General features: G+C 44.1%; 1 protein-coding gene across 1 annotated transcript in view; it reads left to right on the top strand.

Annotated features, from left to right (window-relative positions):
- The window catches only part of epha8 (eph receptor A8), a 101993-nt gene that overhangs the window by 25796 nt on the left and 60315 nt on the right, over nt 1-15882 (top strand). The gene's annotated exons all lie outside the window — the stretch shown is intronic.

Genomic DNA, 15882 nt, shown 5'->3' with positions numbered 1-15882 from the left:
TTAAACTGTAGGAAAATTATTTCTACAGTATTTTACTGTAAATTACAAAGGATAAGAGCTAGCAGGTTGGCTTTATGCATATGCATATTACAGCATATTACTGAATACTAGGTGTTTCATATCACTTGCACTTCTAGAGGCCTAAACAAAGGCTTCCAAACTGGCCGCAATTACAGGGGAAAACAGATCATATCGATATGGGTAAATATTCAACCATTAAAAGGTTTAAGACTCGATGCCACACTGATCTGTTCCCTATACACATTTAGTTGTGTATATAAAAACAATTTCAGTAGTTATCATACCCCTTCATTGAAAACTCCTTTCGCGGGACTCCCGAGTGGCGTGTAGCAGTCTAAGGCAATGCATCGCAGTGCAAGAGGTGTCACTACAGAACCCGGTTCATTCCCAGGCTGTGTCACAACCGGCCGTGATTGGGAGTCCCTTAGGGCGGCACACAACTGGCCCAGCATCGTCCGGGTTAGGGGAAGGTACGGCCGGGGGGGCTTTACTTGGCTCATCATGCTCTACCGTCTCCTTGTGGTGGGCCAGGCACCTGCAGGCTGATCTTGGTCGTCAGTTGAACTGTGTTTCCTCTGACACTGGTGCGGTTGGCTTTCGGGTTAAGTTAGTGTGTGTTAAGAAGCACGGTTTGGCGGGTCATGTTTCGGAGGATGCATGACTCGACCTTCGCCTCCTAAGCCTTTTGAGGAGTTGCAGCAATGAGACAAGATCGAAATTGTGGAGAAAAAGCGTCTAAAATTCCCCCCCAAATCTTTTTAACTCCTTTCGCATTAGACACATTTGTGACTCTGATTTATCATTTGATGTACATGCCAAAGATTTATGTGAACGATTCAAAACAAGAGGCTATAAAGAATAATTATTGGACAATTGCCATAAGAGAGTAAGACAAACTGGGCGGAATGCGTTATTGCAACAAGGTCAAAGGAATTTCTCTCATCCCTCTACAACTTTGGTGTCCAGCTACAGTCCCCTTTCATGGTCAATCAAGGAAGTAGTTAATGGACATTGGCATATATTACACAGCGACCCTAGCTTTGGTAAAGCATTTGAATCGCCCCCAAGGTTTTCCTATAAGAGATCCTCAAATTTATAGGATTTTTTAGTAAGGTCAGATTTGGCTAAGAAAAAAGGATTGCATTTCATGAGTGGATAAAGGTTTGAGGTAGAATAACATGTAATGCAAAATATGTTGTATATCTCCGTAAGTGTTCCTGTAACTTTTATTATGTGGGTAAGACCAAACAAGAACTTAAGACATGGATATGTGAGCATAAGAGCTTCATTCGCAACCACGATGAAAAATCACCTTTTGCCATGCATTTCAATAGCAATAATAATGAACTAAGTGCCTTACGTTACTGTATATGGGTAATGAATTGGTGAAGGCGCCACCCAGGGGAGGAGATAGGGAAAAATGACTTCTCCAAAGAGAGGCATATTGGATAGACTGCTTGGGAAATCTTGCCGCAGCAGGCCTCAATGAGGAATGTTCCTTTTCTTGTTTTTTTGTTGTAGAAGGCTATACATATATAGGCCAAAAATACCCTCTTAACATTTAGGCTATGACATCGTAATGTATCTTTATTGTGTTTGTATATGTTTTTATTTGATTTTCATGTCCCCCACAGCTCCCCCTGCTGGGTTCTCTTGATTGGGCCAATACTAAATGTGAATGTACAATTATGCACACCTGTGTTTGGTGTTGTTGTGACATTGATTGCCATTGCCTTGCATGCTGAAGAAGGGGTCATACCTGAAACGTTTGTGCGACAATAAAAATATGTACATTTAAGTTTATTCGCCGGAGTGCTGTCCAATTTTATTCTTTGGAAATACTACCACATATCACTTGAATTGACACAGGACTCTCATAAACTGGTGCAACAAATATAGCCACTTACAAGTCATAACCTTAAAATACGTTAATGAGCCAATGATTCATTCTACTCCCACAATATTTCTCCACAATACATCATAATTTACAGTATGCTGCAATAAATATATAGCAAAACAGCAATACAGTACTTTTTTGTTAAAACCCTCCTGTTATGTTCGTTTCATGTTAATTAATTCTGTGTTCCCAGTCCAAAATGAGCGCCACATTATAGCTGATTATAAATCCATAATAATACATATATTATCACCTAATATTGTGTTAGATCTTTTTATCAACTTAAGTTCTTCTGAACGTAACACGTTTTGAACTTCTATTTGCTAGTTATGGCCTGTAGGCCTCATTGACCTGAGCTCATACAACTTGTTTTTGAGTAAAAAAAAGCATAATGTATGGATTATTATTTTGACTATAACAAATACTCAGATGAAACATATTGTGCTATTTATCACAGACTACTTTGTGTCAAAGTTTAACAAGGACTCTCTCCTCTTCACCAGTGTCATGATCAATGATATGATCAAGAGCCTCACATACAGTATATCGTTTGGTCATTGTGTTGCCACAGAATGAATTGTGAGCAAGGCCTCAAAAAGCTTTATATACCAGAGCTGCTAGAAAAGTTCTATATATTATTGAAACAATGTTGCGATTGTTTGTGAGAATGCCAACAGGTGTGGTTCCCGTGGGGGAAATGTTCTATTGGGGAAAGGTTCCCATGGGGGTTGCCATGGAAGCCAAGAAGGGGAGTGAGGTCCATCTGATGAATTGGCATGTGCATGAACTCAATTTTATACAATAATTGTAGTCTCACCCGTTCATTTCTAACGACCGGTTATTTTTGACCGAGAACACCACAGGTGTACAAAAGTTAAATAAAACACCCAAAGTGTTATTAAAATCATCAAAATGTATTTTGTCTGTTCAGATGCCCGTTGTGGACTAAGTCATGAAACCTTATGACAATCAGATTAAATTAACTACATTTTTCAGAGAGAAAACTTGTAAACCGGTCCAATTCGACCGGAACACAGCAGGAGGGTTAAATTGCATTGAAAATAAAATCAGCAATTGGTAATAGTGAATATTTTATTATATATTTCACTATACCAACTGCTATTTAGTGTTGTATAACACTTAAGTTTATCTTAGTGACTACAGGGCAAAACAGATCAAAATGACATGGCCACTCAACCATTGAAGGTTTGAGACTTGCTGCCACACTGATGTGTCGCATACAGTATATACACTAAGTGTACAAAACATTAGGATCACCTGCTCTTTCCATGCCATATACTGACCAGGTGATTCCAGGTGAAAGCTATGATCTCTTATTAATATAACCTGTTAAATCCACTTCAATCAGTGTAGCTGAAGGAGAGGATACAGGTTAAAGAAGGATTTATAAACCTTGAGACAATTGAAACATGGATTGTGTATGTGTGCCATTCAGAGGGTGAATGGGCAAGACGAAAGATTTAAGTGCCTTTGAATGCGGTATGGTGGTAGATGCAAGGCACACCAGTTTGAGTATGTCAAGAACTGCAATGCTGCTGCGTTTTTCACGCGCAAAAATTTCCCGTGTGTTTCAAGAATGGTCCACCACCTTAAGGATATCCAGCCAACGGCCGGCCAGTGGTCAAAAAATTTGACATTTATGAAGAGGACAAAGGAGGCTGACTCATCGTGCAGAGCAATAGACGGGCTACAGTTAGTCAACTGATAGTCCAGTACAACATTGGTTCCCAAAGATCCATAAAATAATGGACAACTCATCTTACCTTGACACGAATGGGGTATGGCAGCCGATGACCTTACAGAGTTCCACTTCTTTCAACAAAAACAAGAAACTGTGGATGCAGTGGGCTCAGGAACAAAAACACTGGACACTGGAGAATTGGAAAAACATTGCCTGGTCTGATGAATCTCAGTTCCTTCTGTTTCACGCTGATGGGAAGACTAGGGTATGGAGAAAGCCACATGAAAACATGCATCCATCATGCCACGTGTCAACATTGCAGGCTGGTGTTGGTGGTGTGATGGTGTGGTGTATGTTTTCATGACACACATTGGGCCCCTTGATAAAAGCGGAGCAACGTTTTAATGCCACAGGATATCTGAACGTACAGTGCATTTGGAAAGTATTGACATTTTTCACATTTTGTTACGTTACAGCCTTATTCTAAATTGGTTTAAATAGCTATTTTTCCCTCATCAATCTACACACAATACCCCTTAATGACAAAGCAAAAACAGTTTTTTTACATAAGTATGTACTTATGTAAATAGAGCAAACAGCCATGCAATCTCCATAGACAAACATTGGCAGTAGAATGGCCTTACTGAAGAGCTCAGTGACTTTCAACGTGGCACCGTCATAGGAAGCCACCTTTCCAACAAGTCAGTTCGTTTAATTTCTGCCCTGCTAGAGCTGCCCCAGTCAACTGTAAGTGCTGTTATTGTGAAGTGGAAACGTCTAGGAGCAACAAGCTCAGCCTCTCACAGAACGGGACCACCGAATGCTGAAGCGCGTGGCGCATAAAAATCGTCTGTCCTCGGTTGCAACACTCACTACCGAGTTCCAAACTGCCTCTGGAAGCAACGTCAGTAAAACAACTGTTTGTCGAGAGCTTTATGAAATGGGTTTCCATGTCCAAGCAGCTGCACACAAGTATAAGATCGCCATGCGCAATGCCAAAAGTCGGCCGGAGTGGCGCAAAGCTTGCCGTCATTGGACTCTGGAGCAGTGGAAACGCGTTCTCTGGATTGATGAATCACACTTCACCATCTGGCAGTCCGATGGACAAATCTGGGTTTGGCGGATGCCAGTAGAACACTACCTGCCCCAATGCAGAGTGCCAACTGTAAAGTTTGGCAGAGGTGGAATAATGCTTTCGGGATGTTTTTCATGCTTTGGGCTACGCCCTTTAGTTCCAGTGAAGGGAAATCTTAATGTTACAGCATACAATGACATTCTAGACGATTCTATGCTTCCAACTTTGTGGCAACAGATTGGGGAAGGCCCTTTCTTGGTCATGACAATTCCCCCGTGCACAAAGCGAGGCCCATACAGAAATGTTTTGTCGAGATCAGTGTGGAAGAACTTGACTGGCCTGCACAGAGCCTTGACCTCAACCCCATCAAAAACCTTTGGGATAAATTGGAATGCCGATTGCGAGCAAAGCCTAATCGCCCAACATCAGTGCGCGACCTCACTAATGCTCTTGTGGCTGAATGGAAGCCTTCCCGGACGAGTGGAGGCTGTTATAGCAACAAAGGGGGCACCAACTCCATATTAATACCCATGATTTTGGAATGAAATGTTCGACAAGCAGGTGTCCACATACTTTTGGTCATGTAGTGTATGTTAATTATTTTAATTATTTTAAATTATTATTTAACCTTTATTTTACTAGGCAACTTAAATGAGTGAGAAACAACAATACCATGCACCCACTAGTTTTCAAAAGGCTTTTGGTGCTCTAAAAATTAGGTATAGTACTGTATTCTCAATTACAGTAAATTACTGGCAGCAATTGGCCAGTAAGTTAGTGTAGAATTTCAGGACAAGGTTTATAGATTTCCTAAAATACAGTTTATTACCGTATTCTGTGGGGGTGCAGCATTCTCACTCACGGGTGCAACAAATATAGCCTCTTACAAGGCACACCTTAAAATATGTTAATGAGCGAGAGGCTCTTTCCCTGTCCACAGCATTTTCCCTCAATGCACCAAAATTAATACTGTAGAACACATTTAAGGTATTTTCTAATTAAATCAAACTGTTATTTGTCACACGCGCCGAATACAACAAGTGTAGACCTTACCGTGAAATGCTTACTTACAAGCACTTAACCAACAGTGCAGTCCAAGAAGAGTTAAGACAATATTTACCAAATAGACTGAAGTAAAGACAGTAACAAGAATAACAATAACGAGGCTATATACAGGGGGCACCAGCTACCGAGTCAGTGTGCGGGGGTACAAGTCAGTTGAGGTAATTTGTACATGTAGGTAGGGGTGAAGTGACTATGCATAGATACTACACAATGAGTAACAGCAGTGTACAAAAGGGAGGGGGGAGATTTTACTGTACGTTCTAGTTTTTTCAATTGTATTGTAAAACAAATGTACTGTATTTTACTGTGCATTCTATGGTAATCTATTGTATTCAGTTTCAACAGTATCATTCTGTTGATTAATACAGTAAGTTACTGATAAAATTACAAAAAAATTGCAACAAATCTTTCTAACACAATTTATGTTATTTTCTCTAAATGTATGTTAGCTAGCTAGCCACTTAATATAACTTATTTTCTCAAAATGTATGTTAGCTAGCTAAGTTACCAATGTTATAAATACAACTCCCATCTGCTGGCTACATCAGGATACAATTTGAGAGCACTAATTACCTCCAAAGGTGCATGCTGACAGTGAATTCAGAGCCATTCAGTGGCTAGCCACACTACAAACAGAATTTTACCAGGTTATGACAGTCCATCACAACATACCCAAGAGTTTCCTGATTAGCAAGGGGTAGTCTGTGTTTAATTTCATTGTGTATTAGAAATACAGTTTGAGATTATTGTGGGGATTTCACCAGTGGTTGAATGGGTAATTCAACTTTCTGTGAAAATGTTGTCCAAGGTTGCAACAGTAACCAAAGGAGGCGTGATTTAGCAAAGGGTCAATTGTGCCATCCATTTGTGACCTTGGATTGAGAGAGGGGCCCAGCGCATCATCAGCGCAAGACGATGGGAAAGAGACACCCTGAGGAAGAGAGGGAGAGAGATGATGGAGGGAGGAAGAGGGGCATGAGGGGGAGGGGAAGGTGGCAGTGCCATCTGTCTCAGTGACAGTGTTCTGACCCACTGCCCTCCTCAGCACCAGCAAACCCAAATTAGGACCATCGCCACGCCAACTAATTACAATACGAGAGATAGAGAGAAAGTAGAGATGAGAAAGTAGAGAACGAGACAGATACAGAGAAAGAAGGGTGTAAACAGTCTAATTTTAATGTGTGGAACATCAGCTGTTGTGACAGTGAACCTTGGGGCAGACATCAATTCCTCTGGATAAGGAGGCTGGTACACAAACAAACGCACGCGCACACACACAAAGAAAGAAAGAAAGAGAAAGAGAGGGAGAGTGAGGGAGAGGGAAAAAGAAAGAGAGAGAGAGCGAGAGAGAGAGAACGAAACAAAATCTCAAAACTGACTAAATTGCTATCTGATCCTATACAGAGAATATGAATTGGCTGATTTATCTCTACTCTGTCAGAGATACAAAGCAGAGACAGATCCTTACCAAGTACAGGCTGAGTGACCACCGATTGGCAATAGAAACCGGCAGATATAAAAAGACATGGCTACCCAAAGAGAAGTGTGTATGTGGTCACTGCAGAAAAGGGGAGGTAGAGACAGAGATGCATTTTCCCTTCACTGTGAGAAATATTCCACACAAAGAGATTCATTATTCACAGAAATTACTACATTTATTCCAAATTGTATCTTATTAAACCCAGAGGAAAAACAAAAAATACTAATGGGCAAAGGAGCAACGGCTCCTCTTGCAGCAAAACATGTATTTTCCTGCCATAGCCCAAGGGACACTGAATAATAACATCTGCATAGTAAGCAGTAACTTACTTATTATTTGTATTATTATTATTATTATTATTGTGATTATTATTTGAAATAGTAGTGGTACGGGTAGTATGGGTGATGGTAAGAGTAGTAGTTTAATGATGGTAGTGATAGTTGTGGTAGTAGTAGTAGTAAGGATGATGGTAGTTGTAGTACTGGGTAGAGATATTAGAGGTAGACATTCTACTAGTGGTTGTGGTTGTAGTAGGTTAGTTGTAGTATTAGTGTTAATAATAGTGGTGGTAGCATTCATTTTAGTAGTAATAATAGTAGCATGTTCATTTTCCATGTTTAGCCTTTCAGTGTCCCTACTATTTATTACATTTTTTTATTTTTACTATTGAATGTTACTATTTCATTGTTGTTATTTCTATTATTTATTTATTTGTTTTATTATTTACTACCATGCTATCTTATTATTCTTCATGATTGTTATAACAATGTATATTATATAAATTGTTGCTTTGGCAATATTGACGCAATGTTTTTGATGCCAAAAAAGCGTCTTGAATTTGAAAGAGGGAGAGAGAGACAGAGAGAGAGACAGAGAGAGAGAGCGAGAGGGTGCAATAATATTACACGGAATACTGGCACATCTACACATAATGAAACAGGAAATACACTGCCAGAGAGAGTGAGAAACTAGCTGGCACAGGTTAAGATTTATAGCCCTCTCTGGTCCTGGCTAGGGCGAGATCTAGGGGACCATGTAACTCAGCTGGTCCCGGGGCCCTGGGATCCATCCGTTGGCAGTGAGTATGGTGCCAGAGGCTGGCCTTGGCTGGAGGAGGTGGCTCGCCAACTACGGCAGAGGAATGTGGTACTCCGGCCACAACTGTCGTTGGCAGCTGGCTGGCTGCTGCTGGGGTTGGTGACTCTCTCACCACTGCTGAAGGCGATGGCTACCATGGTGGAGCAAGTTGAGACCCCTGGACGAGGCTCATCAGGGATCTGGAGGCAGGGGCTGGCTGGGCCCCAGAGATGAGATCAGGTGGTTCCCCAGGTGCAAGAGCAGGAGAGTCTTCCCGTGCAGGAGGGGAAACTGACTATGGACCTGATATGGAGAACAACTGAGAGCTAGAACAGTGGTAGATCTCTGGGCCTACTGGAGGAATAGGTAACTCTGAGCCTAGTCGGGTAAGAGCCTGATGACCCACCTGGGCTAGGGACTGAGGGCTGACTAGGACTGGTGACAGCGTACCTAGTACAGCTGAGAACTGATGACCAAGTTATATAGACTGAGGGCCTAGCACAGGAAACTTGTGGCCTATCAAGGCAGGAAGCTATAAGCCTGAAAGGCTGCAGGCTATATAGGTCTGGAGACAGCAAGCCTAGTGCAGCAAATGTTGGGCCTAGTAGGACAGGAGGCTCTAAACCTGGTGGGCTAGGCAACTGCCTACCAACTAAGGCAGGGGGCTGCGATCCGTATAGGGCCAGAAACTGCAGACCTGCAGACGAGGCAGCTAACTTAGGTCTTAGCTCTATAGGGGGCTCTAAGCCTGGCAGGATAGGGAGGCACCTTACCCTAACTGGGTAAGGTGCCTAAGGCCTGGCAGAGCAGCACACTTAGGGGGGAGGGGGGGTGTAAGGGTACGTCTGACCTACCGAAGGGCAGGATACTCAAAGCCTACCTGAGAGGCAGAGCACTGAAGGTCTAGCAGAGAGTCACGGAACTCTAAACCTGACCCTACCAGGAAGGGCGGGAACTCTGACCCTGCCGAGAAAGAAGGGAACTCTGACCCCACTGGGAAGGAAGGGAAATCTGACACTGCCGGGAAGGAAGTGAACTCTGACCCTGCCGGTTAGGAAGGGCACTCTGACCCTACCGTGATGGTGGGGAACTCTGACCCTACTGTGGTGGCGGGGAACTCTGACCCTACTGTGGTGGTGGGGAACTCTGACCCTGCCGGTTAGGAAGGGCACTCTGACCCTACCGTGATGGTGGGGAACTCTGACCCTACTGTGATGGCGGGGAACTCTGACCCTACTGTGGTGGTGGGGAACTCTGACCCTACTGTGGTGGTGGGGAACTCTGACCCTATCGTGGTGGTGGGGAACTCTGACCCTACTGTGGTGGTGGGGAACTCTGACCCTATCGTGGTGGCGGGGAACTCTGACCCTACCGTGGTGGTGGGGAACTCTGACCCTACTGTGGTGGTGGGGAACTCTGACCCTACTGTGGTGGTGGGGAACTCTGACCCTATCGTGGTGGCGGGGAACTCTGACCCTACCGTGGTGGTGGGGAACTCTGACCCTATCGTGGTGGTGGGGAACTCTGACCCTACTGTGGTGGTGGGGAACTCTGACCCTATCGTGGTGGTGGGGAACTCTGACCCTACCGTGGTGGTGGGGAACTCTGACCCTACCGTGGTGGCGGGGAACTGGATGTCTAGGTCAGGGGGAACATTGGGGGTGACTACTGGTGGTTCACCCGGGGTGATGTCGGATGGGTCCACCATGGAGCGGACTGGAGGGTTCCCTGAGTTGAAGTCTGGAAGATCTGTAGGTATTGGGGTCCTCAAGCTTGGAAATAACAGGGTGCTAGCAGTTGGGGCCAGCAGGGACCCCCGGCCTGAGACCGGCAGGTCCCACCAGGCAGAGGCTAACAGGGCCGGGCCAGCAGGAATGGTTTGAGTCCTTGTGGCCACAGGCTGAACTTCGAAGACAGGATGGGGCTTATCCCACCAGTCTGAGCAGTCAGCTGTGAATGTCCTCACCCACTAGTACTTAATGCTGATTGGTTTTGGTTCTGTGTGCTGTCCAGTTAGAACACGATTTGAGGCACACACACACCACACACACACACACACACACACACACACACACACACACACACACACACACACACACACACACACACACACACGCTGCTTCCATTGAAGGGATTTATATAGGTGTGGTTCTAAAAGCGAAACAGATACAATCATTATGATCCATGAAGGCCAATCACATTTAGAGGGCCAGACTTTTTTACAGAGAGAGCGAAAGGCATAACAATAGTGTACGTGTTTCTCTGGAGCTCAGTTGGTAGAGCATGACTCTTGCAATGCCAGAATAGTGAGATCGATTCCCGCGACCACACATGTAAAAAAGGTATGCATGCATGTAAGTCGCTTTGGGTTAAAGCTTCTGCTAAATTGCATGTATTATATTATACAGACCATACTGAGTATGAGGATGAGGTTTAGGCTCCCAGGGCTCGGAGGGTAAACTGGGTCAAGGTGACATCACCTGCTGTGATTCTCCACTCCTGGTTGCTGTGACAACGGCCCCGGCCTCAGGCATCCTACCTCATCTATCACACCTGTCACAAAGGTGTGTGTGTCTCTGTCTGGTGTCACAGCCCAATTCAGTGTGAGCTGAGCTGTGCAACACAAAGCGGTGTGACACAGAGATACAAAACCTTCCCAAACAAACTCACCTACGCCTCCACATTTCTCCGGGTCACCTTGGAGCCTGCATTAACATGAGCCCTGGGGGGTGGCTGGCTGTCTGGGCTGGGATATGTCTCCATGCTGGATGGATGGCTGAGGCTGGGGTTGGAATGGAGAAGTATGAGTTATAAATGGGAGTGTGTGCTGATTGACTTTATTGATCACCCAGTGAGAAACGTCAACGCTGGGAAGGTGATTAGTTAGCCCATTAAAGTCTGACCCAGCAGCCACACACGTGTGTGCGCAGCAAGGTTATTATAGTAAACTAAAACTAAGGCTAAAACTAGTTATGTTAACTGAAATAAAATAATTAAACCATTTGAAAAACTAAAACTAAACTAAAGCTATGCTGAAACGATTATATTTGACTCCAAAACGAACTAAAATATTTTTTCTAAATTGTCTGCAAAAATGTCATGGGGTTTTCAAGCTTTTGGGGGGTTTTCAAGCCTCTGAATCTGACAGGTAAATGCTTCAAGGTAATGGCGAGGTTTCAAATAGACCTTGCTTGTGCATCATTATCACCAAAGTGCATCTACAGTGTATATACTAACAAGAGACTGGACTCATGGGAATACTTTTCCACAAATGTGGAAGGCAGGCAAGTGCAGGCGATAACATTCTAGCCAATGAGAGGGCAGATTCAAATTTGATCAACAGGCACAACCCTGATATAACATTGTTTTTGTCAAAGTTGCCGGGATGCCACATGCGTCAACTTATACATCTATTTCATGTTAACTAAATTTGACACTCTCCCATTGACCACCATACAAAAAAATCCCCTCTTTCACTGGTTAACGCTTTATTTTTGCTACGTAGCTAGCGTAGCCAAAGGGCGATTTCAGAATGTGAGCTATTTTTATTTATTTTTTATTTTATTTCACCTTTATTTAACTGTCACAGTTGTTGTCGGTAGAAATGGAGGACCAAAACGCAGCAGGTACGTGAATGCTCATCTTGATTTTTAATTAATCTCAAAAATGAACATACAAAATAACAAAACACAAAAAACGAACACTCGACAAATAAACAGTCTGGTAAGGCACAAGGCTATACACAGAATAATCACCCACAAATCACACATACAAACACACCCTAATATATGGGACTCTCAATCAAAGGCAGATAGACAACACCTGCCTTCAACTGAGAGTCCCAACCCCAATCAACCAAACATAGAAACACACAACCTAGACTAACCATAGAATAAACTAAACATAAACCAAAACCCGGAATTACTAAATCAAACACCCTTTACACAAACACACCACCCCGAACCACATAAAACAAATACCCCCTGCCACGCCCTGACCAAACTACAAAACAATTAACCTTATATACTGGCCAGGACGTGACATTAACCAGGTAAGCTAGTTGAGAACAAGTTCTCATTTACAACTGCGACCTGGCCAAGATAAAGCAAAGCAGTGCGACAGAAACAACACAGAGTTACACATGGAATAAACAACCGTATAGTTAATAACACAATAAATAATAAAAAAATTAAAAAGTCTATATACAGTGTGTTCAAATGGCATGAGGAGGTAAGGTAATAAATATGCCATAGTAGCAAATTAGTTACAATTTAGCAGATTAACACTGGAGTGATCGATGAGCAGATGATGATGAGCAGATGATGGTGTGTAGGTAGTGATATTGGTGTGCAAAAGAGCAGCAAAGTAAATAAAAACAATATGGGGATGAGGTAGGTAGATTGGGTGAGCTATTTACAGATGGACTATGTACAGCTGCAGTGATCGGTTAGCTGCTGAGATAGCTGATGTTTAAAGATAGTGATTTCAGCGATTTTTGTAATTCGTTCCAGTCACTGGCAGCAGAGAACTGGAAAGAAAGGCGGCCAAAGGAGGTGTTGGCTTTGGGTATGACCAGTGAGATATACCTGCTGGAGCATGTGCTACGGGTGGGTGTTGTTATCGTAACCAGTGAGCTGAGATAAGGAGGAGCTTTACCTAGCATAGACTTATAGATGACCTGGAGCCAGTGGGTCTTGCGACGAATATGTAGCGAGGGCCAGCCGACTAGAGCATACAGGTCGCAATGGTGGGTGGTATAAGGCGCTTTGGTAACAAAACGGATGGCACTGTGATAGACTACATCCAGTTTGCTGAGTAGAGTATTGGAAGCTATTTCGTAGATGACATCGCAGAAGTCGAGGGTCGGTAGGATAGTCAGTTTTACTAGGGTAAGTTTGGCGGCGTGAGTGAAGGAGGCTTTGTTGTGAAATAGAAAGCCGATTCTAGATTTGATTTTGGATTAGAGATGTTTGATATGAGTCTGGAAGGAGAGTTTACAGTCTAGTCAGACACCTAGGTATTTGTAGTCCACGTATTCTAGGTCAGAACCGTCCAGAGTAGTGATGCTTGTCGGGCGGGCGGGTGCGGGCAGCGAACGGTTGAAAAGCATGCATTTGGTTTTACTAGCGTTTAAGAGCAGTTGGAGGCCACGGAAGGAGTGTTGTATAGCGTTGAAGCTCATTTGGAGGTTAGTTAACACAGTGTCCAAAGAAGGGCCAGATGTATACAGAATGGTGTCATCTGCGTAGAGGTGGATCAGGGAATCACCAGCAGCAAGAGCGACATCGTTGATATATACAGAGAAAAGTCGGCCCGAAAATTGAACCCTGTGGTACCTGTCAGAGGTCCGGACAACAGGCCCTCCGATTTGACACACTGAACTTTGTCTGAGAAGTAATTGGTGAACCAGGCCAGGCAGTCTTTTGAGAAACCAAGGCTATTGAGTCTGCCGATAAGAATATGGTGATTGACAGAGTCGAAAGCCTTGGCCAAGTCAATGAAGACGGCTGCACAGTACTGTCTTTTATCGATGGCAGTTATGATATTGTTTAGTACCTTGAGCGTGGCTGAGGTGCACCCATGACCAGCTCGGAAACCGGATTGCACAGCAGAGAAGGTACGGTGAGATTCGAAATGGTCAGTGATCTGTTTATTAACTTGGCATTCAAAGACTTTAGAAAGGCAGAGCAGGATGGAAATAGGCCTATAACAGTTTGTGTCTAGAGTGTCACCCCCTTTGAAGAGGGGGATGACCACGGCAGCTTTCCAATCTTTAGGGATCTCGGACGATACGAAGGTTGAGGTTGAACAGAGGTTGAACAGACTGGTAATAGGGGTTGCAACAATGGCGGCGGATAATTTTAGAAAGAGAGGGTCCAGATTGTCTAGCCCAGCTGATTTGTACGGGCACAGGTTTTGCAGCTCTTTCAGAACATCTGCAATCTGGATTTGGGTGATGGAGAAGCTGGGTAGGCTCGGGTAAGTAGCTGCAGGAGGTGCGGAGCAGTTGCCCAGGGTTGGGGTAGCCAGGAGGAAATCATGGCCAGCCGTAGAGAAATGCTTATTTATCGGTGGTGACCGTGTTACCTAGCCTCAGTGCACTGGGCAGCTGGGAGGAGGTGCTCTTGTTCTCCATGGACTTTACAGTGTCCCCAAACTTTTTGGAGTTAGAGCTACAGGACGCAAATTTCTGTTTGAAAAAGCTAGCCTTTGCTTTCCTGACTGACTGTGTGTATTGGTTCCTGACTTCCCTGAACAGTTGCATATCGCGGGGACTATTCGATGCTATTGCAGTCCGCCACAGGATGTTTTTGTGCTGGTCAAGGGCAGTCAGGTCTGGAGTGAACCAAGGGCCATATCTGTTCTTAGTTCTACATTTTTTGAAAGGGGCATGCTTATGATGGTGAGGAAATTACTTTTAAAGAACGACCAGGCATCCTCGACTGACGGGATGAGGTCAATATCCTTCCAGGATACCCGGGCCAGGTCGATTAGAAAGGCCTGCTCGCAGAAGTGTTTTAGGGAGCATTTGACAGTGATGAGGGGTGGTCGTTTGACCGCGGACCCATAGCGGATGCAGGCAATGAGGCAGTGATCGCTGAGATCCTGATTGAAAACAGCAGAGGTGTATTTGGAGGGCAAGTTGGTCAGGATAATATCTATGAGGGTGCCCATGTTTACGGTTTTAGGGTTATACCTGGTGGTTTCCTTGATAGTTTGTGTGAGATTGAGGGCATCTAGCTTAGATTGTAGGACTGCTGGGGTGTTAAGCATATCCCAGTTTAGGTCACCTAACAGAACGAACTCTGAAGATAGATGGGGGCAATCAATTCACATATGGTGTCCAGGGCACAGCTGGGAGCTGAGGGGGGTCAATAACAGGCGGCACCAGTGAGAGACTTATTTCTGGAGAGATGAATTTTTAAAATTAGAAGCTCGAACTGTTTGGGCATAGACCTGGAAAGTATGACAGAACTTTGCAAGCTATCTCTGCAGTAGATTGCAACTCCTCCCCCTTTGGCACTTCTATCTTGACGGAAAATGTTGTAGTTGGGTATGGAAATCTCAGAATTTTTGGTGGCCTTCCTAAGCCAGGATTCGGACATGGCTAGGACATCAGGGTTGGCGGAGTGTGCAAAAGCAGTGAGCAAAACAAACTTAGGGAGGAGGCTTCTGATGTTAACATGCATGAAACCAAGGCTTTTTTGATTACAGAAGTCAACAAATGAGTGTGCCTGGGGACACGCCGGGCCTGGGTTAGCCTCCACATCATCTGAGGAACAGAGGAGGAGTAGGATGAGGGTACGGCTAAAGGCAAGCAAAACTGGCCGTCTAGTGCCTTGGGGAATAGCAATAGCAATACAAACATTAAACTCTAAACTTCCAGTGGTCGGTCAAAAACAGCAAAACCCCTTATGGGATTACTTTGAGTACTTTCTGTCAGATAGAGGTAACAGTACTTGACCCTTCTTACATGTACTACTAAAGTTAAAAAGCATTGGATTGGTGGTAGCATGGACAAGAGAGAGTACCTAACCTAACCTATGACCTGACCCATCATCTTA

Source organism: Salmo salar, chromosome 12, assembly GCF_965601325.2.
Source record: "Salmo salar chromosome 12, fSalSal1, whole genome shotgun sequence".
Taxonomy (NCBI): domain Eukaryota; kingdom Metazoa; phylum Chordata; class Actinopteri; order Salmoniformes; family Salmonidae; genus Salmo; species Salmo salar.
This window is presented reverse-complemented; position numbering and strand designations above follow the sequence as displayed.